Source organism: Diaphorina citri, unplaced genomic scaffold (genome assembly GCF_000475195.1).
Source record: "Diaphorina citri unplaced genomic scaffold, Diaci psyllid genome assembly version 1.1 scaffold2377, whole genome shotgun sequence".
Classification (NCBI taxonomy): domain Eukaryota; kingdom Metazoa; phylum Arthropoda; class Insecta; order Hemiptera; family Psyllidae; genus Diaphorina; species Diaphorina citri.
In genome coordinates, this window is record NW_007379801.1 from 7,541 (window position 1) to 12,905 (window position 5,365).

The 5,365-nt window shown below is 37.9% G+C and overlaps 1 long non-coding RNA gene across 1 annotated transcript; it reads right to left on the bottom strand.

The window, feature by feature from the left end:
- Positions 1-1,176: 1,176 nt before the first annotated feature.
- Positions 1,177-5,133, bottom strand: LOC113471395. The gene is made up of 2 exons (XR_003394115.1): positions 5,068-5,133; positions 1,177-1,232 (listed from the first exon to the last, which is right to left on the bottom strand). It is a non-coding gene; the product is annotated as an uncharacterized LOC113471395 (long non-coding RNA).
- Between the last annotated feature and the right edge of the window lie 232 nt (positions 5,134-5,365).

Consider the following 5,365-nt stretch of genomic DNA (forward strand, 5'->3'; position numbering starts at 1 on the left):
TTTACTTTCCTTTTATATTTCATTTTATTATTATTTTTTCTACTGTATTTGATTGTTGTTTGTGTTTGTTTAGTTTTAGTGTATTTTTTTCTATTGTCATTTTTGTATAAAGGGTTAGTCCCGTAAATAAATAAAAAATAATAACAGTCCATATTTACCTATAACTCGCATAGGACTGAAATGTCCCTTTATTCCAGCTGTAGGCTACTATTATTCTGATCAAATTCTCAAATTATATTAAGGATAAAGTTCCATACCTCGGCTGGGATTGAACCCGAGCGTCTTGACCACTACACCACAGAGCATTTTATTATTCAATAAATAGGAGGTTACTCTTGTTGAACAATGATACCTAGCTGGTGCAGCTGGTCTGATGCATTTTCCAGACTTCCAGGCAAATTGAATGCCACCCTAGTTAGTTTGGAATGTAGCGAGCTGCCTTTCAAAGGCTAGGTTGCGGGTTCGATTCCCGTACGGAATAGATTTTATCTTAAAAAGATAAGGTTCGTTCTCAGAACGGCTTCTCCTAACCTGTCCTCCTTCTCTCTTCAATAGCAGGACAATAAGAGCTCCGTTGTTACAATTCGAGCGGGGTCAAAAATTTGTATCATGTAAATGATTGATTCTATGACTGACTGTTGCGGGGCCCTCTCAGCCTCTTGTGGAAAATGAGTAGTTATATAATATAAATGCGCATAGCGACCAGTACATTAAGCGCTGGATTATTGAGATATTTGGAAAATCCTACTATGCTGCAGCGAGCACCAAAGTTGTGATATGATAACACAAAGAAGGCGGGGTCAAAACTTTGTATCATGTAAATGATTGATTCTATGACTGACTGTTGCGGGACCCTCTCAGCCTCTTGTGGAAAATGAGTAGCTATATAATATAAATGCGCATAGCGACCGGTACATTAAGCGCTGGATTATTGAGATATTTGGAAAATCCTACTATGCTGCAGCGAGCACCAAAGTTGTGATATGATAACACAAAGAAACGGCATTTATTTATGTTACCCACCTGTTTTTCAATGAAGGACTGTTGTACATCGTTGCGGGATCTCCAGTTTTCCACAAGCTTCTCTACCTCATTGATAGTAAGAACGTTGTTCTTGAAGTCATTGATAATCTCTATGAGTTCCTCCTGTACTCCAGATGAAGACTTGATGGAGGGGGAGGGGGTGTGGAAGTGAGAGAACGAGGAGTGAGACAGAGTGTCTGACAAAGGACCTGCGGAATAATAATGTCATGTTTATTTTATTTTTTGAAAAAGGGGACGTTATTCTTGAAGTCATTGATAATCTCTATGAGTTCCTCCTGTACTCCAGATGAAGACTTGATGGAGGGGGAGGGGGTGTGAAAGTGAGAGAACGAGGAGTGAGACAGAGTGTCTGACAAAGGACCTGCGGAATAATAATGTCATGTTTATTTTATTTTTTGAAAAAGGGAACTGTCATTATTACTTACAGTTATGTTTATTGGATACTTGATTTGCTGACTCTCATCCGACTCGAGTTTTGCCTACTTTGAAGGATTTATCAAGGAAACTAAATCAAGGAAGAAGGAAATATAACGGTAAGCAATAATATTAATACATGGGATGTCTAGTATGTATAGACCTAACCAATAATCGCCATTCATTCCAAGAAGGGCTGATTTCAAGAAATGAACAGTTTGGTCGCTATTTAAGGCAATAATTTTAAGAGAGGGGAGCAACCAGACATATAATAAAAACTTACTACAAGGAGAAGTGATATCGTCATGTTTTTTGCCGAATGAGGAGAATTTGACTCTGTCTTCATGGTCACCTTAAAAACCAGGAAAATACTGCGTGTTTTAAAACTTTTAAAACGATGCACGATTGACTCTGATCCATGGAGCAGTAGAAGTCAGTATTGACTTAGGAAAAACACCGTTGTATATCTGTTGTTTTATTTAATAATAAATAAATGAATGAATGGTTTTTACGCCTAAGGTGTCAGGTCTGTAATCTACACCAGGGCTGCTTTCATTACAATGTAATACTTTTCTTTTAGGGAACACTCCTTGAATAATAAAGAATTTCAAGGAATTTGTAAACAAAGAGCGCTGTTTGGATTGTGGTTTAGGTTTCAGGGCGCAATTTGTTTCAGCGTATTTAAGCACATGTGTTGTATTCTCTGGGTAGAACGTGGAAAAGAGACGCTCAAGACAGAGAATTGTGGATCCATTGCGACCTGCATCAATTGAGACAACGAGGATCTATTAAATATATGGACGCAAAGATTTTTTAGCTTCGTTGAAAAAGGAAATTTTCTTTTTTGGAGGCTATTCTTTTCCTGTTTGGAGTACATTATTCCTACAGAGCAATAACCGAAGCAGAAGTAACCAATAGGATTCTTATAGGGTGGTTAAAACAGAAGTAACCAATAGAATTCTTACTTGAAGGGGGGTCTGTTCTGCTCCTTGGCAATCTGCTGGAAGCACGAGGAAACGCAAAGATTTTTTAGCTTCGTTGAAAAAGGAAATTTTCTTTTTTGGAGGCTATTCTTTTCCTATTTGGACTACAGCTTTACATTCGTACCTAAGAACCAGGGGTAAATACAGATACCAATAGATATCTTGCTTAAGAGTTAGAGCTTATTGTTGCTACAGAGCAATAACCAAAGCAGAAGTAACTAATAGGATTCTTATTTGAAGGGTGGTTAAAACAGAAGTAACCAATAGAATTCTTACTTGAAGGGGGGTCTGTTCTGCTCCTTGGCAATCTGCTGGAAGCACGAGGATAAATATCTGACCCACAACGAAGCCGTGTCACTATGGGCGCAGGATACCACTGTGATATCCATCAGATCCCCACACCGAGCACCTGAAATCAGAAACACAACCAAAGGCTTATTAGAACGCTGAAGACTTTATTAGAACTCCGATACAATAGGCAAAAGACTCCTTGACTTCAACTCGAACTTTGGCCCATTGCCAAAGACTTTCGTAGATTCGTGAAGCTTAGTACACCTATGGCGCTGAGAACTCCGATGCAATAGGCAAAAGACTCCTTGACTTCAACTCGAACTTTGGCCCATTGCCAAAGACTTTCGTAGATTCGTGAAGCTTAGTACACCTATGGGACCTTTGGTGCCTACACCTAAGCCTGTAGGAGGACTTTTTGTGTGTGGTGGTAGCCAAAGAGTTTACTATTCCCATTTGATTCTCGCTGGGTGTTACAGGTAAGTTCAAGATTTCCAAGAGAGTAGGTATAGATAACTTTAACCACTTGTCAAAGGTTGGGAAAGTAGGACTCAAAATAAACATTGAGAATGCTTTCAAAGGCAAGGATTAGTGGGATCAAGGCCTCTCGCAAGTTCGAATCGCCGCGCCGTAGCGCGACTGTTACCTAGCACCGCGGAATCGCGCGACTTTACAAAGACTTACAAATTTTAAAAATCACGGCACAATATCGTAAATTGGATGTAACTGAGGCTATTGCTCTTAACTCAAAGATGCTCTACGCTCTACTTAATTTTACTTGAAACTTGGATTTCCTGGTACGAAGCATATTTTTCTACGGAACAGAAATAGCAAATTGTTTGATGTATTGAGTAAGAGATTGACTGACGTTAAGCACATGTTCCTAGGGTGTTGATCTCTTTTCTAATCGGAGTAATAACACACTCTTTAACTTGAACAGACTCACAGACTTTCCAATAACATGATTTGTAATTTTTAAGAACTCTGAAAATTTCTAGCTACTATCGTTACAAAAAATGGGGGCTTTTCTTTCGACATTCCAGTAATTGTTTAGGACGATTTTCCTACAAACACCCACTATCACCAGTGAAGTTTATCCATTATAATTGGGCCAGGAGTTGCCTCTAGAAATCAAAATAATGCTTCCGACAACTCACATCACAATTGCACACCTTCAATTAAGATTTAAGAATGTGAAGAGCGACGGAAATATAGTCCACAACACCTGATCTAAAATTCATTTATTGTTTTAATTTATGTGTAAATTTCAAAGTGTTATAAAGAACATAATATTCTCTTCCGATAATAATTGGTGTTTTATTACAAATACCTACCTAATTTATTATTTTCAAAATAAAATTATACAAATTTATACTCACATATTATATCTTCCAAAGAATGATTTCTCGAAATGGATCCCATCACGAAGATTTTTAAAAATAATAAAACTAAACCAAGGACAGAAAAATAAATATAACACGAAAAATTCTCAAAACTCTCAACCCATCCACGAAAAATTCTCAAAAGTCTAAACCCATCCTCCTCCGAAGGCAAAAAAGATGACACCAGTACTTGCCCGAACACTTCTAGTCAGAGAAACACTGGGCCCAAACACCCAACACTGTCCCAAACACTTCTAGTCAGAGAGGAAATCACAAGTGACGTTTGAAGTTTCAAAATTGGCGAAGCTTGATCAGTATGCACGGGAGCAAGGCTGCAACACCGGGCGATATGATGAAGCCAGTGCAGTAACTACCGGATATGAGAGACTAAAAAACTTCAATATGTCAATACGAGGAGCATTAGGCACAGACATAAACTGTATTATGAGCCTCCATAAAAAAATAGCATGTCCGCTCTATGGGATATATGGGAAGGGGAACTCAATCACTCTGTAAAGACACACAAGCTCCTGTGCAAGACTTGAAATGGGAAAATTTAATCAGAAGAATACACTGATAGAAATATGGATACAGAAATTTATTTTGGTGAGCAAGAATTGAGACAGAAGTAGATAACGCTACCATAGGTAAATAAAATGAAAAAGGGAACTGTCATTATTACTTACAGTTATGTTTATTGGATACTTGATTTGCTGACTCTCATCCGACTCGAGTTTTGCCTACTTTGAAGGATTTATCAAGGAAACTAAATCAAGGAAGAAGGAAATATAACGGTAAGCAATAATATTATTACATGGGATGTCTAGTATGTATAAACCTAACCAATAATCGCCATTCATTCCAAGAAGGGCTGATTTCAAGAAATGAACAGTTTGGACGCTATTTAAGGCAATAATTTTAAGAGGGGAGCATCCAGACATATAATAAAAACTTACTACAAGGAGAAGTGATATCGTCATGTTTTTTGCCGAATGAGGAGAATTTGACTCTGTCTTCATGGGATTTGCAAACCAAGGTGCAAAACAACAACTTTTAAAACTCAGCTATTCAAAGTTCTGAATTTCAATGCCTTATATTGTTCTTCATTGCAATACCTTAAATTTCGGGAGCCTTTTTGGATCTACACCACTACCACTTTCATACATCCTTATTTTCTCCTGGCTGAATTGACGTAAGATAATACTCCGTATGTACTGACAAGGAGGTGCTCATATCTTCAATACTAATGAACCT